At 39.3% G+C, this 25,798-nt stretch overlaps 1 protein-coding gene across 4 annotated transcripts in view; it reads right to left on the bottom strand.

The window, feature by feature from the left end:
• LOC105731528 (cytochrome c oxidase assembly factor 1 homolog) overlaps positions 1 to 25,798 on the bottom strand; it is a 205,129-nt gene that overhangs the window by 48,216 nt on the left and 131,115 nt on the right. Inside the window, exon 1 of one of the 4 annotated variants that reach the window (XM_064366735.1) lies at positions 7,363 to 7,381. The exons of the other annotated variants lie outside the window; for them this stretch is intronic. The gene's annotated coding sequence lies outside the window, so the exon portion shown is untranslated. Of the gene's footprint in view, positions 1 to 7,362; positions 7,382 to 25,798 lie in introns of those variants that run through there. 4 annotated transcript variants of the gene reach the window in all.

The raw sequence follows: 25,798 nt of genomic DNA, 5'->3' as shown, positions 1-25,798 counted from the left end.
AATTAATGCTTATGCCTCAGAAAGCAAAATATTCAAATACAGCTTGAATATTTTTATGATTAAAAAGCTTTAATTGAAGGGATTTTTCCAAATTATTAATAGTATATAGTTGTTTTCTAGTATTATGTACCCCCAGAAGTCCCTAACCTGTTTGTTTCTTCTGTATTCCATAACTTTATCAAATGCATTACAATGTACTCAGTCTTCTAGGATTAAAAACCTCTTTATCACACTTTCTTCATTAATCAGGATTAGGTTCAGCTGCATGCAGCCACATAAGAACAAAAACAGACAAAAGCAATGGCTTACACAAGATAGAAAGTGAATGTATCCTCATAAAAAAAAAAAAAATAGTTGAGATGTAGTCAGTCCAGTGTATCATTTCATAATGTCAGGGGCTCCTTCCATCTTAATGACCTATCATTCTCAAAATGCGCCTTCCACTTCCAGGCCCAAAATGGCTGTTTGAGCTCCTGCCATCAAATGCAAATAACAACCAGTAGGAATGGGGTAAAGCAGGACTCAGTCCTTTCAACAATACTTTCCAGAATTTTCACAATGCTTCCACTTTCACTAATCTTAACAAAGTGATATCACTACATCTTGCTACAAAAAGAACTTGAAAATGTAGTCCTTTTTTCCCATAGCAACAATGTGTCCAACTACAAGTTGCGATTCTATTATACCAAAAAAAGAAGAAGAAAAGGAAAGCTGGGACTGGCTCAGTCATAGTCTCTGTTATTTTTCTCTAACCCCACATATTTAAGTCTTCTCAGTTCTTTATCATAGTTTAACTAAACCAACCCAATAAGAAGTTATAATTCACACTACCATCACCTTTGCTTGGATAACAGCATCCTAACTGAACTCCTTGACCCAGTCAGAAATGAGTAATTCCATTTGAGCACAGAAACTCAAGAACAATACAAATTGGCTTAAGCATGGAAAAAGTCATGTGAGTAGGAGGCACCTTCTCCTTCAGGCTCACATAGGCCATCCTGGCACTCTCCATTCTTGCATGTAAGTATATTAAGGCAAGGTAGAGACTGTAATCTGGTGTTTGTGGAGAATCTTGCTGGCATTCAGTGATCAGAAATGAGGGGTCTCACAGGGCAGGAAATCAGTCTGTGTCAAAAAAAAAAAAAACTCTTTCCAGCAGGCAGAATGTTGGGCTAGAATTTTTTTTTAACTGTCAACCCAGAAGTCTATGCCCAGCACAAATACCTTTTAAAAATGAAGATAAAATAAATACTTTCCAGACAAACAAAATCTCAGAGAATTCACTAAAAGCAGACTTGTACTATGAGAAATGTGGATAAATGTTAAAGACATATTTTCTCATTTTTAAGCTCTTTAAAAGTTAGCTATTTAAAACAAGCTTGATAATGTTTTATGGGGTTTATAACATATAGAAATAAAATATGTGACAAATAGCACAAGGGACAGGGAGTTAGAACGGAAGTATGTTGTAAGGTTCTTGTGTGAAATGTAATGGCATATTAAAGGTAGACTATGATAAGTTTAGAGACATATAACCCTAATCACTAAAAATAAAACAAAAGGCACAGCTTATAAACCAATAATGAAGATAAAATGAAATCACTAAAAAGACTAATTTGAAAGGTTTTAAAAAACTGAAAAAGAGAAACAAAGACAGATGAGACACAGAAAACAAAGAGGAAGATGGTAGTCTTAAACTGATCATATTGATACTTAAATGTAAATTGTCTGCAAGAATGGCCATAGTCAAAAAATAAAAAAAAATAATAATAGATGTTGGCATGGATGCAGTGAAAACAGAACTTTTACACTGTTGGTGGGAATGTAAACTGGTATAACCGCTATGCAAAACAGTGTGGAGATTCCTTGGAACCAGCCCAAATGCCCATCAATCAACAAGTGAATAAAGAAAATGTGATACATACACACACACACACACACACACACACCATGGAATACTACTCAGCCATAAAAATGAATGAAATAATAGCATTTATGGCAACCTGGATGGAACTGGAGACTATAATTCTAAGTGAAGTAACTCAGGAATGAAAAATCAAATGTCATATGTTCTCACTCATACGTGGGAGCTAAGCTATGAGGATGCAAAGGCACCTATTGAAATAAAAAAATAAAAAAATTTTTAATGTAAATTGTCTAAACACTATGATTAAAAGGCAAAATTGTCCTAATGAATAAAGAGGGGAAAGGCAAGACTCAATGATAAGAATTAGTTGCCTATAAGAATTAGTTGGGCCAACACAGATTAATATCTCTCAGATCTACAAAGATATGAAATATCCTCTTCCCTATACCTGGGAAATCAATGGACAGCACAAGAAGGAGGGCCCTGCAAATGAATCAAGAAATTCATCATCAGACCAGGCCACCTATAATCCCAACTCTTTGGGAAGCCAAGGCAGAAGAATCACTTGAGGCCAGGAGTTAAAGACCAGTCTGAGCAATATAGCAAGAGGCCATCTCTACAAAAAAAAAAAAAAAAAAAAAAAGGTAGAAAATTGACCAGGCGCAGTGGTACATGCATATAGTCCAGCTACTCTGGAGGTTGCAGTGGAAAGACTGCTCCCTAAAGCCAGGAGTTTGAGGCTGCAGTGAGCTATAATCATGCTACTGAATTCCAGCCTGGGTGACAGCAATACCCTGACTCGAAAAGAAGAAAGGAAAGGAAAAAAGAAAGGGAAGGGGAAAAGAAAGGAGAAAGGAAAGGGGAAAGGAAAGGGGAAAGGAAAGGGGAAAGGAAAGGATAGGATCATCAATATAAAATTTTCCTGTCCAGAAGTAAACAAATGCAGAAAGTCAGAATTATGAATTCTACCTTTCTAGTAGCTTTAACATATAATCAATCTGCTGAGGAAACAAACTTTGGGTGAATTTAAGCCTTCTAGTCACATAAAAAATTACACTAGGACCTCAGCAAAATGGCAGAATAATAGGACACCTGCTCATATCCCCTAACAACAATTCTGCATCCATTCACAGACAAGTCTCTCTGTGAGAGCCTCAGGATTCAGGTAGGCAGTTATGAAACCAAGGTAGAGCCCAAGACCTAGGAAAGCTATTCTGAGAGTGCAGGCCAGCACCCCGGTAGCAGACCTGCTGACTGTGCTCCCGAGTTCTAACTCAGAAACAGCCCCATTCCCAAAGGGTTTGGCTACAGCCATTTGGCCCAGAGCCTGCAATCAAAATCATCTGCTCAGGTGTCAAGGAGGAATCGCACACACTTGTGCCTCAGCAGAAAGGCTCATCTGCATACCAACATCAGTCTCAGCAGTGGACCTGGAAATTACCCTGTAACTTGGTTCAAGCTCCCCTCAGCTGTGGCCCCAGGTTAGTATGGCTCACACAAAGACCCAGAGAGAGATATGCCAATATCTCACAGCCTGGGAATTATCCAACCATCTGATCCTCAGTGATGGACCCATCAGCCTCTGTCCCACATTTGATCCTGAGAGAAACTGATAATCACCAAGTTAATAAAAATTCCTTTTAAAAATCAATCTTTGCTGGGCTGGGCACAGTAGCTCATGCCAGTAATCCCAGCTCTTTAGGAGGCTGAGGCAGGCAGATCAGTTAAGACCAGGAGGTCAAGACCAGCTTGGACAACATGGTGAAACCCTGTACCTGCAAAAATTACAAATATTAGCCAGGCATGCTACTTGGGAGGCTAAGCTGGGAGGATCAACTGAGCCCAGGAGGTCAAGGCTATAGCACTTGCACTACAGCGAGATCCTGTCTTAAAAAAAACAAGGAAGAAAATACCTTTGCCATTAAAAGGGACAGTGAATAGAAAGGGGCACAAGTGCAACTTCTGGCTACTAGAAATGTTCTGATTTTATGTTATACAGATGTGTGTTTTTCAGTAGTCACATGATACTTCAATAAAAAGCTCAAACCAAAACAACAAATCAAACATTTACCAATAGAAAAAACAGTCAAGGGTATGAATAGGCAATTCAAAAGATGGGAAATCCAAAGGACCAATAAACTTTGCAAAATACCTCACCCCTCCCAAGCCCCTTTCCCTATACCCCAAGAAATGCATGTCCATCATTCCAAATTACTCAACCTCTTTTCTGAAGGCTCCTGCTTGGGATACAGCCCTGACTGCACATTATAATCACCTGGGAATTTTAAATTACCTATGTTCAAGCTCCACCACAGACTGAGGCAGAATGTCCAGGGGCTAGGACCGGGAAATGGTATGTTTACAAGCCTCCCCCTGCAATTTTAATGTGCAACCAGGGCTGAAAGCCACTTCCAACTGAAACCTGGTTCTCCACTGCAGCCTTATTCAGTCATGGCTGTCTTCTCTCTTAACATCCCTCTTCCCAATAAGCCTGGAGACAGGCCAGGTGTTCTCATTTCTCACTACAATTTCCAAACCACTATCTCATCTACCTCCCTAAGATCCCAGCTTCAAGTTTTATATTATCACTACACCCATCCCTAATCCTCCTTGTTGCAGGATTAGGATACCTGTAGGGCTGTGGAGGCCCCACAGGGTCATGGGGTATCCCTTATGCTGTGTTGAGGTGCAGGATCCAGGAAGTAAAGAGACAGGACACTGAAGAACTGGTGAAGAGCATCTGGACTCGGGGGGCCACACCACCTGTGAGTGGAGATCAGCGGTGGTCCCCCAATGCCCAAGAGCATCTGTATTTATCAGGTACAAGCAGGGGGCAGGGTCGTGAGTGAGGTCATCATCTATAGGCTTAGTAATAGGGCATACATTATCACGTGAGTTACAAGCGAGGGGGGATACCCCATTACATCACTTGGCAGAGAGGTGGCCGTGCACAGCAGGGGTCTGTGCCGTGTGCAGTAGTAGAAGGTCGTGTACAGAAAAGGGGTCCACCCCCATTAGGTCACCGAGGCAAGGAGGTGGGCTGTGTGCAACAGGTGTTGTACGCAACACTTCTTATCTAGGGGCTGGAGACGTCAAAGGATTTCTAACAGAAGGATACTGTAAGCTTAATGCAGTGGGAGCTGACAGACTTGTGCTCTTAAGATAAATATGGGAGGATGATTTGAGCTAGCACTGAAGTGAGAAAAGACTGACCAGGCAGTCGCTGTGACTGGTCACACCAGATGGGTTCCTCTTCCTTGGTTATTTCCAGGATCTCAGGCCTGAGGCCTACTTTCCACAAGAACTGGATTCAAGATACTACAACTCCTTTATCAGGAGGAGAGGCACTTGCTCCAAGCCTGCCATACAGCGTATGCCCTTTCAGGCAGGGACGCCACTGCCTGGATCTTTGGTTCTCATCCTGGTCTGGCTGTTTTCCCATGTACTGCTTCTGTTCTGTGACTGCTCTAGGATTCCTCTTACTACATACTACTATATGGTTATATAGAAGGATTATATAAATCAACACTAAACGCACAATGATTTTAATATCTGTAGAGATAATCCTTGACCTCAACCTCTCCTCCTATATTCCAGTACTCCACTTGACCTCAGCGGTTCATTCTCACAATCATACCCCAGAATTTGTCATTACCAATAGCTGACACCCTCCACAAGCTCAATTTCTAGCATCCCACTCTCCTCCCATCCCCTATCTTTTCAATTCCCCTTCTCAAATATCTTCACTCCAACATTTTTAAAGTCCAGTTCCATAATGCACTGATCCTACCATCTTTTCACCATTCTTCACCCATGATCCACCACCAAGATTCAAAGTTCCACTCCTTTGAATATACCCTCAGCTATCGTGCCCCATCTTCCTCTGTCATTATCACCAGGCAGCCCCAATCCTAGATAAATCCTACTCTCTGCCTAATCTGCACAAGTGAATTTGGCTGGAGGAAAAAAACAAACATAACTGTACTGACCTCGCTATACACTTACAACAGCTGACTCCAAGTGCTCCTTGGTACAGCCTTGTAATCACACACCATTTTAGTCTCCTGGATGACTAGGTCACAGCTTTTCCTCTTCTTACCTTTACATCTCCTCTCCTTTCCTCAGGCTCAGCAGATGATCTTGCTTCCTAACTCACTGAGAAAATAACAGCAGTAAGGAACTACCAGTTCACCTGCATTTGTGCCAAAGTATTCTTTCTCTCTGCCTCTATGGATGCATGCTCTGTGCTCCTAAGACCAATCCCTCCATTGTACACTAGATCCCAGTTCCTTTCATCTCCTAAGCTGCATTCCAGCAATTCTTCCATCTCATGATCACTTTCCCCCTCGAAGCTATATTATTCACATCAGCATGAAAAACATTATAACAGCTCCCATCTAAAAAAAAAAAAACAAAAAAAAAAGAAACTTAATCCCGTATCTTCCTCCAACAATGGTCCCATTACTCCCCTTTGGAAAGAAACTCCTCACAAATGATGTCTATTTTTGCTATCTCCAATTCCTGTTTTCCCACTTCTCTTGAGAATACACTAACTTAGCTTTTAGTTCCTCACCACTCCACCAAAACAACTCCTGTGAAAGTCTTTAATGACCTCCATATTGTTAAAACCAAAGGTCAATTCTACTCAATCTATCAGAGCATTCCACACAGCTGAGCAGTCCTTACAGCATCTACACTAGCTTTCCAAGACACACCACTCACTCTTGGTTCTCCTCCTTATTGAGCAATCCTTTTCAATCTCCGTTATTGGTAAGCCTTATCCCCCAACTCTAAACACTGGAATAGCCTAGCACTCACTCTGGACTTTCTTTTCTCTCTATACGCTCACTTGTTCATCCCATCTCATGGCTTTAAGCCTCTCCTCCATACTGACATTTATTTCTCCAGGTGAGGCCTCTTTGTATTCCAGGCTCATGTTATCACCTGCGTAGTCCACATCTCAACCTGAATACTGAGCAGACACCTGGAACTTCCTTGTTCAAAATCAAATTCCTGGTTTCTCTCTCTTACTCAAATCTGCTTCTGCCACAGATTCCTTTCAATGAATGGCTCCAGCCTTCTATCTGCAAGGCCAAAAATGTGCTTTTTCTCTCACATCTCCCAGCTAACACATCAGCTTATTTTGTTGACTCTACTTTCGAAATGTATCTAGATCTAGAGTTTGACCACTTTTCACTGCCTCCATTCTCTACAGTCTTAGACTAAGTCACCATTGTCTCTTGCTTGGATCGTAACAGCAGCGTCCTAACAAACTTCTTGCTTTCTGCTTCCTCCCTCACAGTCCCCTCTCAACAGAGCAACTAGTGTGATTCTTTTAAAGCCTAAATAAAATTGTTTCCTCTGCTCAAAACCCTCAAATTTCAGATAGACTCGCATTCAAGGTAAAAGACAAAGTCTTCATGATGGCCTCTCTATTGTCTCCCCTCATATCCTTCTTCTTACCTCCTTACTCCCTCTAATCCAGTCACACTGACCTCCTTGTAGTTCTGTGAGCATGTCACACATGAGGGTCTTCTCAATTGCAGTTCTGCATATATCCTAGACCCTAGGGCTTACAGCAACTTCCTCAAATATACGAAAGGAAACTTGTGCAAGAATATTGTATTAGTCCATTTTCACGCTGCTGATAAAGACATACCCAAGACTGGGCAATTTACAAAAGAAAGAGGTTTAATCAACTTACAGTTCCATGTGACTGGGAAAGCTTCGCAATCATGGTGGAAGGCAAGGAAGAGCAAGTGAAGTCTTATATGGAAGCCTGCCTCGGCTTCGAAAAGTGCTGGGATTAAGGTATGAGCCACTGCAGCCGGCCAGAAACTTATTTGATTAAAATTTCTTTCCAAACTTCATAAATAACAATTGCCAGCTTATTCTAATTGAAATGAATGGTAAAGAGGCAAAGAGAAAATGAACCAGCAGGGGAAATGCCAGACGCTTATAAAACCATCAGATCTCGTGAGAACTCACTGTCAGGAGAACTGCCCCCATGATTCAATTATCTCCACCTGGCCCTACCCTTGGCACCTGGCGATTATTACAATTCAATATAAGATTTCGGTGGGAACACAGAGCCAAACCATATCAAATTATCACTGCCATTGTTTGTAAAAGCAAATCAACCAGAATATCTATCATCAGAAAATGTACAAACTACAACAGAAACATACAATAGAATACTACACAGCAGCTAAAATGAATGACCAAACTAAAAATATCAACGTGACTGTAGTTCAAAACCACAAGGCTAAACTAATAAAAAGCAAACTGCAGAAAGATATGCATGGTATGATGATGTGTATGCAGGCTACAACCATATATAATATATATCATGGCCATGCACAGTGGCTCACACCTGTAATCCCAGCCCTTTGGGAGGCTGAGGTGGGCAGATCACCTGAGATCAAGAGCTCGAGACCAGCCTGGCAGAAATCCCCATCTGTACTAAAACCACAAACATTAGCCTGGTGTGGTGGCACACACCTCTATTCCCAGCTACTGGGGAGGCTGAGGCATAAGAATCGCTTGAACCTGAGAAGCAGAGGTCGCAGTGATCCGAGATCACACCACTGCACTCCAGCCTGGACAACAGAGTAAGACTCTGTCTCAAAAAAAATAAAATAAAAACAAAAATGTGTGTATATATGTGTACATATATATGGACAGTGGTTATCTCTGAGCAGGAAGGAAGACAGACAGAAAAAAAGAATCAGGGAAGATTACACAGGGTGCTTCAACTATATCCATTTTATTTCTTTACAAAAAAGAAAAGCCTGGCAAATATGGAAAAATATCAGAATCTGATATGAGTAAATGATAGGTATATGGGTATTTATTATGTTATTCTCTAAATTATTCTGTATGCTTAAAATATTCATAATTTTAATTAAGGATATTACATCCCATGGAAACTTATTTTTGAGACAGAATCTCACTGTGCTGCCCAGGCTGGAGTGCAGAGGCACAATCTCGGCTCACTGCAACCTCTGCCTCCCTGGTTCAAGCCACTCTCCTGTCTCAGCCTCCCGAGTAGCTGGGACTGTAGGGGTATGTGGCACCATGCCCAGCTAATTTTTGTATTTTTAGCAGAGACAGGGTTTCATCATGTTGGCCAGGCTGGTCTCAAACTCCTGACCTCAAGTGATCCACCTCCCTCAGCTTCCCAAAGTGCTGGGATTAAGGTATGAACCGCCGCACCCCACCAGAAACTTATTTGATTAAAATTTCTTTCCAAACTTCATAAATGACAATCGCCAGCTTCTTTCTAATTGAAATTAATGGTAAAGCTGTCAGGGCTTTCCTGAAAATTCTGGAATTCCACAAGAAAAGGGCTGGTTATCCTCACAATCAGTATTCCATCTCAACTTATTTTCTTTATTAAAGTCCTTCCATGGCACATTTCTATTTAAATATTATCATTTGTAAACATTCCCACATAAATGCACTGCCCTAGGCAAGGGCTGTGAAGTGGAAATGCAATCTGAAGCAGACACACCATACCAAAAGGCACCAAGATTCACGTGAGCATCTAAAATCACCAGTTGGCACAGACGTCTAATATAAAGGTAGATAGTGCCTCTTTCATATAGGGACTTGAGTTTCTGAATCACAGTTAAGAGAAGGATATCTCCTCTGCCTTCTCAGACATTTTACAAAAACCAGAAAGTGCCTATGTTAGTTCAAATCAGTAGAAAAATTACCAAGATCACTTATTAATTCAATTAATACAGCATGAAAATTCAGGAACATTAAAGCATAATTTACAGAAAAATTGACTTTGCAAAGTCAAAACACATTTATGGCATCACAGACAATATGAAAAACAAATGTTTAGCCAGTAGGTAAATCAGAAAGGTTAATTTCAATAATAATTAATTTCAGTGATGTCAATACAACCAACTTGATCTCTTTTTCCAGAAACTCACTGCTTGCTAACCAACTTGATCTTACAGGCAAGATTACTTTTTAAAATCTGAAATGTGAAAACTGACACACAATTTATAGATGTAGAGGTACAAGCCCAGCTCAATGGTATAATGACAAACCTCTCAGTGCCATGGTTTCCTTGTTATAATTCAAGGTTTCCTTGTTATAATTCAATACAGATATTGAAAATTTGCCATCCACTAATATTTACATAATACCTTTGAGAATCACAAGACAAAAGGCAATGCAAAGCCTCTTATACATAACCATAGAAAAGGTTTAAAGAGTTGACGCAGTAAGCTGCCATGAGCCAAAAATTATCCCAGCCAACTAGCTCCAACAACTTTACTATGCTAATCATCTGTATAAATTGTTAGTGTCTATGAGATGTGAATCATAAACAGCATACCATACTTACACATGATCTTTGGTACCCAGTTTTAAAGAACATTAATCTAAGCTAGAATATGTTTGAAAAGTCCATTATCAGTTGTTGTTGATTAAATCATTTAACGATTAGATATGGCTTGAAGGTTATACCATTCTGAAGATACTTCTCAGGATGTATCCCGAGAAGGATACATCCATTCTGAAAAGTGTCTGAACATTTGAAAATCACAAGCCCTCATTGCTACCACCTTATATTAGCATAAATATTCTTGCAATCGTCAACCAGAAAGTTTCACATTTCCCAGTGCTTTATTTTAGCACTGAAGTGACATCTAGGGCTTGGGAAAACTCAGAACAGCGTGAGTTAGGAAAGCTACAATTATATCTTGACTGCCTTCACCAAATTATAGGAGTGGGAGGTAAAGACATTAATTGAGACACTCATAAAAGAACACACTCTTAAAAGTGAACCCTGCACTCCAATATACTTTTTCTGGATCAAATCCAGAAAAAAAATCACATATACTCCTCACTTAGTGAATTTTACAGAGAGCACGGAAACAAGAAGTACCTAGTTCATAACTCCTTGAGAGAAGAAATTCATGCATCTTTCTGGCTGTAACCAAGGCAGTTATTATGATTTAATTAGAAGTTCTTATTCACTTTATTAATTACAGAGTTAATTATGTCTGTTTAAAGTGAACTGTGGGATTTGCAGAGCCAACCTACTATTTGTTTTAAAAAAAATGAAGATGTTTTAAGTACTAATTAGCAAGGGTATGTTTTGTATTTGCTCCTAGTACAGTTTCCAGTCTTGAAAGATTAGATTTCCACATGACTCTCTATCACAGACAGCAAAACTGTCACACAGACATGAGAAGCAAATGTTAAACAATTGTGATAGAGAATGTTTTGTTTCGATATGTCCTACACAGAAACTTATTTGATGCCTTCAAAGTGACACTAAGCATATTTAGAATGCTTTCAACATCCCAATATCTAATTCGCATATCATAAACAGTATCATTTCAGAAGTAGAGCTATCTTAGAAGTTATGGCCAAAGGCATTTAAGAAATATGTCAAAAGAGAAATTAAGCAGGAGGTGCAGAATTCTTGAGGCATGATTAGAGACAGTCTTACAGGAAAAAAGAGCCTTACAAAAAAAGAGTCAGATATACAAATGCCAGGGCTTGGGATTATTTTGGGTATGTTTTTAGTTTGTCCTTTGACTTTTCATCTAGTAGATATTAAGTATATATATATATATCTTTATTATCACTATGTAAGCACTCTAAAGACAAGTGAACACTTAACTTCTACCTGTTTAGTGTCCTCATTAAAAAAATAAAACATGAAGTCCAAGTACATTTATGGCAAAAAAAAAAAAAAAAAAAAAATCAAGACCGTGCCAGCAAATCCAGGATGCTCAATGGCATTAATGGAGTTTGTCCAAACTGGCCTCTTAATATTTGGCACCATCTAGTGGCAAATCTATTTTTTAAGTTGGAGAAAAAATATGGACCACAATAAGTATCAGTAATAATATTTCAACATCAGTACAAATTAATGCTTTTGATAGTTGTTGAACACAGATGACAGCTAACAAGGGTATCCACTACTCAACTAATAGGTTCTTTAAATCTGTGTATATATCAAGTTTTCCATGAGAAAAGAACAAAAAAAAAAAAGCCTCTGAAAGTAGTCTGATTTGTCTCTCAGAAAATTCTTCTAGACCCATATTCTGACTCATTCAGGCCTGAGATTTCAAATATGTTACTATCACAAAAAAAAAAAAAAATGATAAGACGCCCTGATCAGCTTTTATAAAAAGGTAGGCAGATTCATATATATATATTTGGTTAAGGCACCCAGATGGCTACTTCAATATTCAATGCTCACACTAACCTTTCTGCATTTCTCACAATAGTCCTATTTTAAAGAAAAAACAAACTGGCAAATGTTCTTTACAGTTTGCAAGTGTAGTGAGTTAAGAAAACGAAGCCATAGCAACACTGGCCACCACACCCAAAACAAACACATCCCTACTAGGTGCTTTATAAAGAACATCTCAGGCTACTGGAAGCACAAAAGAGGTCCTTTGACTCACAGCAATGATGCCATAAACATAGCATTTTGCCAACAGTGGTAATGAGCTTATGCTGATAAATCCTACCCAACTTATCTGCTTTCCCTCCTAAAAAAGCAAGCAAGCTATAAACAAAACCAAAAAGTTTATGTAGATTTAAAGCAATATATTTTGAAGATTATTTTTCATAACAAAGTTGAAATACCTCCTTATCACAAAATTATCTTTTTTTTTTTTTTTTTTGAGACAGTTTCACTCTTGTTGCTCAGGCTGGAGTGCAATAGCACAATCTCAGCTCACCACAACCTCTGCCTTCAGGGTTCAAGGGATTCTCCTGCCTCAGCCTTCCGAGTAGCTGGGATTACAGGCATGCACCACCACACCCAGCTAATTTTGTATTTTTGTAGAGATGGGGTTTCTCCATGTTAGGCTAGTCTCTAACTTACAATCTTAGGTGATCTGCCTGCCTCGGCCTCCCAAAGTGCTGGGATTACAGGTGTGAGCCACTGCATCCGGCCAAAAATTATTTTATTTTTTAAAATCTTTTTCAACTTTTTAGGTTTGTGGTATACGTGCAGATTTGTTACATGGGTATATTGCGTGTCACTGAGGTTTGGTAAACAAATGATTTCATTACTCAGTTAGTAAGCATAGTACCCAATAGGTGGTTTTTTCAACCCTCACCCTCCTCCCACTCTCCATCCTCAAATAGGCCCACCAGTGTCTGTTGTTCCCGTTTGCGTCTTCCTGTATTCAATGTTTAGCTCTCACTTATAAGTGAGAAGATGTGGTATTTGGTTTTCTGTTCCTGTGTTAATCTGTTTAGGGTAACGGCCTCCAGCCGCATCCATGTTGCTGTAAAGGACGTGATTTTGTTCTTTTTCATGGCTGCACAGTATTTCATGGTGTATATGTACCACATTTTCTTTATCCAGTCCACCACTGATGGGCACCTGGGTGCTCATATCTTTGCTATTGTGAATAGTACTACAGTAAACGTACAAATATATGTGTCTTCTTGGTAGAACAATTTACATTCCTTTGGGGTCCAGTAATGGGATTGGTAGTTCCGTTTTCAGTTGAAGAATCGTCATGCTGTAATGGTTGAACAAATTTAACTCCCACCAGCAGTGTATAAGCATTCCCTTTTCTCTGCAACCATGCCAGGATCTGTTACTGTTTGACTTGTTAATAATAAATCACTCTCACTGCTGTGAGATGGTATCCCATTGTAGTTCTCATTTGCACTAATAATTAGTGATACTGAGCATTTTTTCATGTTTGTTAGTGACATATGTCTTCTTTAAAAAGTGTCTGTTCACGTCCTCTGCCCACTCTTTATGTTTTCTGCTTGTAATTTAAGTTATTTACAGATTCTGGATATTAGACCATTGTCAGATGAATAGTTTGCAAATATTTTCTCTCACTCTGTAGGATGTCTGTTTACTCTGTTGATAGTTCTCTCACTGTGCAGAAGCTCTTTAGTTAAATTAGGTCTCACTTATCTATTTTTGTTTTGTTGCAATTGCTTTGGAAGACTGTCATGAAATCTTTGCCAAGGTATACGTCCACAATGTTGGACCTATGACAAAACCTATGACATTATTATCCTATGTTTTCTTCTAGAGTTTTTATAGTTTTAGGTTTTACATTTAAGTATTTAATCCATCTTGAGTTGATTTTTGTATATGATGAAAGGCAGGGGTCCAGTTTCATTCTTCTATATATGGCGAGCCAGTTATTCTAGCAGTATCTATTGAATAGTGGAGTCTTTTCCCTATTACTTATTGTTGTCAATGTTGTTGAAAATCAAATGGTTGTAGGTATGCAGTTTTATTCCTGGGTTCTCTATTCTGTTCCATTGGTCTATGTGTCTGTTTTTCTACCAGTACCATGCTTTTTTAGTTACTGTAGCCTTGTAGTATAGTTTGAAGTCGGATAGTATGATGCCTCCAACTTTGTTCATTTTGCTTAGGATTGCTTTTGCCATTTTTGGGCCCTTTTGTGGTTCCATAAGAATTTTAAATGGTTTTTTCTAATTCTGTGAAAAGGGATGTTGATAGTTTGATAGGAATAGCACTGAATCTGTAGATTGCTTTTAGCAGTATGGTCATTTTAACAACACTGATTTCTCCTATCCATGAGCATGGAATGTTTTTCCATTTGTTTGTGTCATCTCTGATTTCTTTCAGCAGTGTTTTGTAAAGATTGTTCACCTCCCTGGTTAGATGCATTCCTAGGCATTTTGTTCTTTTTGTGACTATTGTGAATGGGATTGCATTCCTGATTTTGCTCTCAGTCTGGATGTTATTGGTGTATAGAAATGCTACTGATTTTTATACATTGATTTTGTATCCTGAAACTTTACTGAAGTTGTTTATCTATTCTAGGAGCCTTTGGGCAGAGACTATGGGATTGTTTATGTATAGAATAATATCATCTGCAAACAGAGATAGTTTGACTTCCTCTCTTCTTACTTAGATTTTTTTAAAATTATTATTTCTTTCTCTTGCCTGGTTGCTCTGACTAGAACTTCCAGTACCTATGCTGAACAGGAGTGGTGACAATGAGATCCCTGCTTCTGCCCATTCAGTATGATACTGGCTATGGGTCTGTCATAGATGGCTCTTATTATTTTGAGGTATGTTCCTTCAATGCCTAATTTGTTGAAGATTTTAACATGAAGAGATGTTAAATTTTCCTGAAAGCCTTTTCTGTGTCTATTGAGATGAATCATGTGGTTTTTGTTTTTAGTTCTGTTTATGTGATGAATCACATTTATTGACTTGCATATGTTGAACCCACCATGCATCCCCAGAATAAAGCTTACTGATAGTGGTGGATTAGCTTTTGATGTGCTCCTGGAGTCGGTTTGTTAGTATTTTGTTGAGGACTTTTGCATCTATGTTCATCAGGGATACTGACTTGCAGTTTACTTTTTTTGTTGTGCTTCTGTCAGGTTTGGGTACCAGAATGATCTAGCCTCAAAGAATGAATTAGGGAGTCCCCCCTCCTCAATTTTTTGGGAATAATTTCAGTAGAATTGGCAATAGCTCTTCTTTGTATGGCTGGTAGAATTTGCTGTGAATCTGTCTGGTCCAGGGCTTTTTCTAGAGTGTAGGTTTTCTTTACTACTTCAATTTTGGAACCTGTTACTGGTCCATTCAGGATTCTAACTTATTCCTAGTTCAATCTTGGAAGGTTGTATGTTTCCAGAAATTTATCCATTTATTCCAGGTTTTCTAGTTTCTGTGCATAGAGGTGTTCATAATAGTCTCTGAGGGTTTTTGTATTTCTGTGGGGTTGGTGGTAATGTCACCTTTGTCATATCTGGTTGTGTTTATTTGGATCTTCTCTATTAAACTAGCTAGTAATCTAGCAATCTTATTTATTCTTTCAAAGAACTAACTTTTGGTTTCATTGATCTTTTGTATGGATTTTCATGTCTCAATTTTGCTCAGCTCAGTTCTCATTTTGGTCATTGCTTTTCTTCTGCTAGTTTTGAGGTTGGTTTGCTCGTTTTTCTAGTTCCTCTAGGTGTGGTGTTGGGTCATTAATTTCAGATCTTTCTAAATTCTTGATGTAGGCATTTAGCACTATAAACTTTCCTCTAAACACTGTTTTAGTTGTGTCCCAAGGATTCCAGTATGTTTTATCTTTGTTTTTATTAGTTTCAAATATAATAACAGGAAATTACACAACCTGTTCCTGAATGACTTTTGGGTAAAGAATGAAATTAAGGCAAAAAAATATATATATATTTATATACATATATAAATTTATATATTATTTTATATTATACATATTATATATATTAAATATATATTATTTATATTGTATTTATTTATATATATAAATTTATTTATATATAGATATTTATTTGCCTTAATTTCATTCTTTACCCCAAAAGTCATTCAGGAACAGGTTGTGTAATTTCCATCTAATTGTATGGTTTGAGGATCTTCTTGGTATTGATTTCTATTTTCATTGCACTGTGGTCTGAAAGTGTGGTTGGCATGATATTGGGTTTTGTTTTAGAATTCCTTTATGGCCAAGCATGTGGTCAATATTAGCATATGTGCCATGTATAGATTAGAAGAATGTATATTCATTCTGTTTTTGTTGGTGACGTATTCTGTAGATGTCTGTTAGGTCCATTTGGTCAAGTGTCAAGTTTAGGTCCCAAATACCTTTATTAGTTTTCTGCATCGATGCTCTGTCTTACACTGTTGGCAGGGGATTTAAGTCTCCCACTATTGTTGTATGGTCATGTAAGTTTCTTTGCAGGTCTCTAAGAACTTGTTTTATTAATCTGGGTGCTCTAGTGTTGGGTGCATATATATTTAGGATCGTTAAGTCTTCTAGTTAAATTGAATCTTTTATCATCCACTATGTAATGTCCTTCTTTATCCTTTTTGATTATTATTGTTGGTTTAAAGTCTGTTTTGTCTGAAATAAAAATAGCAATCCCTGCTCTGTTTGTTTCGTTGGTTTTTGTTTTTGTTTTTTGTTTGCTTGCTTGTCAGGTCTTTCTCCATCCCTTCACTTTGAGCCAACGGATGTCACTGCATGCAAGATTAGTCTCTTGAAAACAACATATAGTTGGGTCTTGCTTCTTTATCCAGTTTGCCCCTCTGTCTTTTAAGTAGGTCATTTAGCCCATTTACATTCAAGGTTAATATTGCTATGTGAGAATTTCATCCTGTTATGTTGTTAGCTGGTTGTTATTAGACTTGATAGTATACTTGCTTTATTGTGTCAGTGGGCTATGTACTTAAGTGTGTTTTGTGGTGGCAGGTACCAGTCTTTAATTTTTTAGCACTCCCTTAAGGACCTCTTGTAAGGCAGGCCTGGTGGTAAAGAGTTTCCTTAGCATTTGCTTGCCTGAAAAGACTTTTATTTCTCTTTCACTTATGAAGCTTAGTTTGGCCAGATACAAAATTCTTGGTTGGAATTTCTTTTCTTTAAGGCTGCTGAATATAGGACCCAATCTCTTCTGGCATGTAAGGTTTCTCCCAAAAGGCTTCCTGTTAGCTGGATGGGGCTACCTTTGTATGTGACCTGCACCATCTATACAGCTGCCTTGAAGATTTTTTCTTTCATGATGACTTTGACAATCTGATGACTACGTGTCTTCGGGAAGGTCATCTTGTATAGTATGGGGGTATGGTAAAGGGGTTCTCTGAACTTCCTAAATTTGCATGTCATTCTACAGGGACGTTGGGGATGTTTTCTTTGGTCTCTTTACATAAGTCCATATGTTTTGGAGGTTTTGTTCATTAACTCTTTTTCCATTTTTGTCTACCTGCATTGATTCAAAGGAGCAGTCTTCAAGTGCTGAGATTCTTTCCTCAGCTTGATCTAGTCTGTTATTAATGTTTCCAATTGCATTCTGAAATTCCTGTATTAAATTTTCATTTCCAGAAGTTCAGTTTGGTTCTTTCTTAAAATGACTACATGGTCTCTCAACTCTTGCACTCTTACTGTGTTCCCTGGATTGGGTTTCAACCTTATCCTCTTATGTCAATTAGCTTCCTTGTCATCCAGATTCTGAATTCTATACCTGTCATTTCAGTCTTTTTGTTCTGGTTAAGAACCACTGCTGGGGAGCTAGTGCAGTTGTTCAAAGATTAAGAAAACACTTTCAGAGTTACCAGAGTTCTTGCACTGGTTCTTTCTCACCTGTGTGGGCTGATATCCTGCAATCTTTAAAGTAGTTACCTTTTGCATGGGACTTCTTGCTTTTATATTCTTCGATGCTCTTGAAAGTTTGACTAATATTTGGTTGGTTTAATCAACTGGCTTCATTGTAGATGCTTTCAGGGGGCCAAGGCTCAACTGAGCATTCCTAGGCTATATGCTCTAATCCTTGTGGGGCTGGGACCAGGCCTGTGGCTTTGTTTACTGGCCCCTTGAGGTTAAATATCTGCTGCTCTGGAGAAACTCTGGTGTTCCCAGTCCACTGGCAACAACATTCCAATGGGAGCTGCCAGCAAAAGTACTCTGGTGGGGCAGCAATAGGCTCCCACACACATGCATGCCTACAGAGTGGTAGGGGGAAGCTGTGGGCAAGAGTGCACTGGCAGGAAAAGGCTGCAGGTGGGTGCATGCCAGCAGGGAAGGCCACAGGCAGGTGCACAATGGCAGGGGTCCATCTGCAAAAGCACTCTAATGGATAGACAGGATCTTGTGATGGAAAAGCTATGGCAATGGCCACTGGCAAGCTGAGAATGTGCTGCAAGCAAGTACAGCCAGGCAGGAAGGGACCCTATGAGAGGCCACCAGACAGGGAGTTGGGGGAGGTCCTCAGATCAGACTAGTCCTATTCCAAAAGCAAGCCAGCCCTGTTCTGTTGGCAGCCAACAAAGGCTAGAGCTGCCTAGAGGAATATGGTGGGCCTCAGGTTATGGACACTTATGCTATGCTCCGCTGCAGCTGTTCCCACAACAAACCCTCTGGGCTCCGTGCAGGCTGGAATTCCATCTCTACCAGCTTTCCGGGAAGTTCTCTCTGCCAGCTCAGATGTTCATGGGAATCGTGGGGTCTCCCACAGCTAGACTCCCAGAGGTCTGTAGCAAGAGTGGGCCACTCCACATCTATTTCATTCACCCTTTCCCTGGGAGGCACCAAGGGCCAGGGGCAATTCCTGGTGCTTGGCAACCCTGTGCAGGGTTTCCAGCTTCCTTCCCGTTCAGCCTGGCATCTGCATCCTTCCTCTGTCCACTCTCAATGCCTTCTTTCCAAAGATCTGTTCAGAGTGTGCCAGCCTACTTGATGGTCTGGTCTCTCTCAGTGGGAGAGGCTCTTCCTAGCTGCCTTTAGTTGGTCATCTTGCTATTTGTCCAAAATCATCTTTAAAGAATAAAGTGTGAAAGCAATTTTCATAATTTGAATAAAAGTAAAGTTTTCATCTCCTACACTGCTGAAAAAAATTTTTCTACAAATGCTTATTTTGATTCAAAAGATAAAAAATCATGTATTAATATTAGAATCCAAGCCAGATGCAGTGGCTCACACCTGTAATCCCAATACTTTGGGAGGCTGAGGCGGGTAGATCAGTTTAGCTCAGTTCAAGACCTGCCTGAGAAACATAGTGAAACCCCATCTCTACAAAAGAAAAAATACAAAAATAAACCAGGCATGGTGGTGCACATCCATGGTCCCAGCTACTCAGGAGGCTGAGGTGAGAGAATCACTTAAGCCCAGGAGGTAGAGGTTGCAGTGAGCTGAGATCATGCCACTGCACTCTGGCCTGTGTAACAAAGTGAGACATATCTTTTTTTTTTTTTTTTAAGACAGGGTTTCACCACGTTGGTCAGGCTGGTCTAGAACTCCCAACCTCAGGTGATCCATCTGCCTTGGCCTCCAAAGTGCTTGGATTACGGGCGTGAGCCACCATGCCCAGCCAAGAACATATCTTAAAAAAGAGAGAGAGAGAGAGAGAGAGAGCGAGAGCGAGAGCGAGAGCGAGAGCGAGAGCGAATCCAGCCAGGTGCAGTGGCTCACAACTATAATCTCAGAACTTTGAGAGGGTGAGGTCAGCAGGTCCCTTGAGCCCAGGAGTTTAAAATCAGCCTGGACAACATAGTGAAAGCCTGTCTCTTCAAAAAATACAAAAATTAGCTGGGCATGGGCATGGTGTTGCACGCCTGAGGTCCCAGCTACTTGAGAGGCAGAGGTGGGAGGACTGCTTGAGCCCGGGAGGTTGAATCTGCAGTGAGCTGTGATGGTACCAATGCCCTCCAGGCTGGACAACAGAGCAAGACCTTGTCTCAAAAAACAAAAAGAAAAGAAAAGGCCAGGCATGGTGGCTTATACCTGTAATCCTAGCACTTTGGGAGGATGAGGAGGGTAGATCACCTGAGATCAGGATTTTGAGAACAGCCTGGCCAACATGGTGAAGCCCATCTTTTCTAAAACTACAAAAATTAGCCAAGCATGGGATTGGGTGGTTCTTTTTTTTTTAATCACACAAAGGAAAGTGTACAAAACATAAATGTTCGGCCCCATAAATTAAAACAAAGCAAGTACCCATGTAACCACCAGAGTCCTAGAAACTGAGGACTGCCAGTAGCCCAGCGATCCTTTCTACTTCTTTCCAATCATTAACCCCTCCCTCCTCTCCAAAGGTAACTATCATCTTGACTTCTAACATTCGAGTTCTGTACTGTTTGATTTCAAAATTGTTTAAATTGAATCATATACAGTAGTACGGATTCTTTTGTGTGTGGGTTTTTTTCAACATCATCTTTTTAAGGTTCATCCATGTTGTGTGAATTGAGTTTGTTCAATTTCATAAGAGTATAGTAGTCCACGTTAGAAATATATCATAATTTACTTACCAACTATACTGTTGATGGAAATCCACTCCTCACACAACAATTTGGAGCTAGTACAAATAGTGGTGCTATAAACATTCTTATAGACACTACTTGGTTGCACACATGCCCACCCATTTCTGTGGAAGTAAAATTACAAAGTCATAGAGCATGCATATATTCTGCTTCTACACTGCCAACCAGTTTACCAAAGTGGTTATATCCAACAGCGTAAAAAATTTCATTGGGCATGGTGGCTCATGTCTATAATCCCAACATTTTGGGAGGCTGAGGCGGAAGGATCACTTGAGTCTAAGAGTTCAAGACAAATCTGGGCAACATAGTAAGACCTCATCTCTACAAAAAATAAATTAAATTTGCTGGGTGTGGTGCCACATGCCTGTAGTTCCAGCTACTAGGAGGCTGAGGTGAGAGGATTGCTTGAGTCTGGGAGATCAAGACTGCAGTGAGCCAAGATCTTACCACTGCACTCCAGCCTGGGTAACAAAGTGAGACCTTTCCTCAAAAAAAAAAATTCTTGCTCCATATTCCCACAAATCTTCTGCATTATTAATCCTTCTAATATAGCATTCTGGCAGGTATGTAACAGTTGTATACCATTATTATTTTAATTTGCATTTCTCTAATGATTTGTGGTCTTTGGCACCTTCTCTTATTTTTAGTGGCCACTTGGATATTCTTTTCAGTGAAGTGCCTATTCAAGTTGTTTACCCATTATCAAATTGGCTTGTCTTTTTCTCTTACCCATTATTCTATTGGCTTGTCTTTTTCTCATTGATTTGTAGTCCTTCCTATATGCTATACATAATCCCTTTGTCACAGAGTTGCAAGCATCTTTTCCTACTCTTTGGCTTGCATTTCACTCTCTTAAAGATGATTTTTTTTTCTTTTTTTTTTCACAAGTAGAATCTCTTAATTAAAGATGATTTTTGATAAGCAGAAATACTTGATTTTAATACACTCCAATATATTATTTTTATGGTTAATGCTTTTTTGTGTCCATTTAAGAAAACTCTTCATACTGTAAAGTCATATATATATTTTCTTATATTATCTCCTAAAATCTTTACTGTTTTGCCTTTCACAGGTAGATCCACAATCCACTGAGAATTTATTTGGGGTGTGATATGAGATATGGGTCTTGATTCACTTTGTTTTGGGGTGTGTGTGTGTGTGTGTGTGTGTGTGTGTGTCTCTACACATGAACATGCATATATATATAAAATGCTCCAGCACTATTTACTAAAATATATTGCCACTGTCCTGCATTTCTTTACAATAAAGTATCTACATATGCACATGTCTATTTCTGTATTCCTTATTCTGTTTCACTGATCTACTATACAAAACCAAGACTGTTGTATATCCCGGCACCAATATAACACTTTGTTAATCTAGTTTTATTTTTTAAAATTTCATATCTGATAAAACAAATTGTTCCACTTTATTCTTGAAGAGTATCTTGGCTCTTCTTAGCCTTTTGCACTTTCATATAAATTTATCTTTTAATAATGTGATAGTCCATAACTAAATCTTATTAACATATTTTAAAAATATCATAAAGCCAGCCTATAAGGGGTACATAACTTGCCTGAAGTCCTAACACTGCAAAGTTTAGAGGTGAACCTGGGAGTGTCTCTGTGCAAAGTGCACACTTTTTCACTACAACATCCTGCAGGGCTAACCTCACATATGAAAACGTTAAGCCTAAAAATAAAAATATACAAAAGTAAAAATAACAATGAAGCATCATTCTAACACCAATTCAAATTATTACGGGTCACCAGGCATGGTGGCTCACACCTGTAATCCCAGTACTTTGGAAGGCCAAGATGGGTGGATCACTTTAGGTCAGGAGTTTGAGACCAGCCTGGCCTCTAATAAAAATACAAAAATCAGCCAGGCATGGTGGCACAGGCCTGTAATCCCAGCTACTTGGGAAGCAGAAGAATCACTTGAACCTGGGAGGAGGAAGGTGCAGCGAGACAAGATCATACCACTGCACTCCAGCTTGGGCAAAAGAGCAAGACTCTGTCTCAAAAAAAAAAAAAATATATATATATATATATATATAATGTGTAATTTTAAGATATGTCCTAAAGAGTTGATTTATTAATAGTTACTGCCTGCTTATAGCCCAGTGTTATAAAATGTATGTCATGTCTCATTCTCTTTCTAGAGCTACTAAGAAGATGAAATGGATAGCTCTTTGGTAGGTAAAGAATAGAAAAGATTTATGGATGATTCCCAGATGTCTGGCTTGAGTAAAGGATGCTTACAGAAGGAAAATTATATTTCTTTAACAACTAGGCAGTGTGGCAGGTGCTTAACATAAACTATCTCATTTTATTCTCCTAACTCCAGCAGGTATTACTGGTGACCCAAATTACAAACAAACAAAAGGATTCAGAAAGGTTAGGTAAACTTGTCCACAGTGAAAAAGAAATTACTGGATAGCAGATCTTAACTGAAACCTCAGGTGCTAAGCCCTTTCCAAAACAGCACAGAGCTACTGTCTGTGATTACCTGTTTCACAACTGAGCTGAAAAACTAGATTTTCCACCAGGGAATATACAAGTGACACTAAAACAATAGGCAGCTGTCAGGGTTTCATTATGATTAAATGTAGTAAGTCACATGGGAACCTTTTGACATAACTGCCCTAACTAGCCACCTTTAAGAACAATACTGCATTTGTTGTTGGGTTTTCTTTTTTAATTTTTGTAAAACGATATCAGATCTTTAATACATGTTAGAGCACATGTAATATCCCATCCCACATTTTTTACAGTATCATTGCAGTGACAGCAGAAATCTTGTGGTTTGGTTTTTAACATATTCTGAGAGAAACTAAAATGAGGGTATTAAAGGTTCATGAAAAAATAAGGGTTCACTATGATATACCTTGGTATAACTAATCAGAGACTAACAATTTCCATGTATACATATATAAAACAGCATGGTAACTTAATGTAGGGAAGTAATGTCCCCACTTTATTATGTGCTCATCAAAGCACATCAGTAATACTGGGTAATACATTTAATAAGAACAGCAGATCAACTACAGTAATATTCTTACCAAAGAGTAAGATTTACAATGCAGATTCTTGACCCTTATTTAGAAAATCTCTGGCCAGCTGAAGTGGCTCATGCCTGTAATACCATCACTTTGGGAGACTGAGGTGGGCGGATCAAGAGGTCAGGAGTTCGAGACCAGCCTGGCCAACATGGTAAAACCCCCGTCTCTACTAAAAATACAAAAATTAGCCAGGCCTGGTGGCACGTGCCTGTAATTCCAGCTACTGCTAGGCTGAGGCAGGAAAAGTGCTTGAACCTGGGAGGTAGAGGTTGCAGTCGGCCAAGATTGTGCCATTGCCCTCCAGCCTGGGTGACAGAGCAAGACTCCATTTCAGAAAAAAAAAAAAAAAAAGAAAATCTCTGATTCATTGAGTCAAAAGTAGGAATCTGCTTTTTAAAAAGTTTGTATTTTCACATGTATCAAATAGTCATGTGTCACCTAACAATTAGGATACATTCTAAGAAATGGATAGTTAGGTAATCTCATCACTGTGCAAACATCATAGTGTACTCACACAAACCTAGAGGGTATAGCCTACAACACACCTAAGCTGTATGGTATGGCCTACTGCTCCTAGGCTATGAACATGTACATCATGTCACTGTACTGAATATTGTAGGTAAATATAACACAATGGTAAGCATTTGTGTATCTAAACACATCTAAACACAGAAAAGGTGAAGCAAAAATATGGTGCTGGGCATGGTGGTGCATGCCTGCAGTCCCAGCTACTCAGGAGGCTGAGGTGGGAGAACTGCTTGAGCCCAGGAGTTCTGGGTTGTAGTGCACTATGCCAATCGGGTGTCCGCACTAAGTTCGGCATCAATATGTGACCTCCTGGGAGCCAGGAACCACCAGGTTGCCTAAGGAGGGGTGAACCGGCCCAGGTCAGAAACGGCACAGGTCGAAACTCCTGTGCTGATCAGTAGTGGGATCGCGCCTGTGAATAGCCACTGCACTCCAGCCTGGGCAACATAGCAAGACCCTGTCTCAATGAATCAAAGACCCTGTCTCAATCAATCAATCAATCAATCAATCAAAAGAATGAAAAAAACAATATGGTACTATAATCTTATTGGACCAGTGTCATATATACAGTTCACTGTAAACTGAAATGTCACTAAGTGGCACGTGACTGCACTATAAAAATATACAAAATACATATGTTAATAGGAAGAAAAACTAATACAATAAACTCCCAAGTGTCCACTACCCCTATTAAAACACAGCTTTTTACCAAGACCTTAAAGACACTCTGATCCCATCCCCTTCCCTCTACTGAGGCAGCTATTATCCTGATTTAATCATTCTCTTTACTGTTCTTGTTTTTTTTTCCTTCTATCCCACCAGGGAAAAAGAAATTTTTTTTTAAGAGACAAGATCTCATTCTGTTGCCCAGGCTGGAGTGCAGTGGGGCAATCATAGCTCACTGCAGCCTCAAACTCCTGGGCCCAAGCAATCCTCCCACTGGGGCCTCCTGAGTAGCCGAGACTAAAGGCACGTGTCACAATACCTGGCTAATTGTTTTTTATTTTTGGTACAGATAGAGGTCTCGCTCCAATGCTCAGGCTGGTCTTGAACTTCCAGCTTCAAGCAGTCCTCCCACCTCTCAGCCTCCTAAAGTGCTGGGATTACAGATGTGAGCCACTGTGCCCAGCCTCTTGCTCTTCTTATCAGTTTTATCTCTCATACATAACAATATATGTACATAATTCTAAGTTAAAAATCATTTTCCTGCAGAATTTTGAAGGTGGCATTGCTTCACTGCTTTCACACTTTCAGGTTGCTACAGAGAAATCCAAAGCCATTCTGATTCCTGATCCTGTATATGTGATCTTGGGTTTTTTCACTCTAAAATCATTCTTTACCACACAGTATCCTGAAATTTCCTAATGATGTGACCCAGTGTGGGTATATTTATTAGGGTGGACACACAGAAAGCACATTCAATCTGCAAACTTCAATCTTCTATTGCTGGTCATTTTCTTAAATTATTTTCACCTTTTCATTTCCCCCCATTTTATCTGCAACTCAACTGTATAAATGTTGACCCTCAGGAATAGTTAGCTAAGTGTCCTCTGTCTTTCTGCCT

The sequence above is a fragment of the Aotus nancymaae genome, unplaced genomic scaffold (assembly GCF_030222135.1).
Source record: "Aotus nancymaae isolate 86718 unplaced genomic scaffold, 86718_ANA_hifiasm-v0.15.2.pri h1tg000065l, whole genome shotgun sequence".
NCBI lineage: Eukaryota > Metazoa > Chordata > Mammalia > Primates > Aotidae > Aotus > Aotus nancymaae.
Note: the sequence above shows the minus strand (reverse complement) of the source record. Positions and strands in the feature narration are given on the sequence as shown.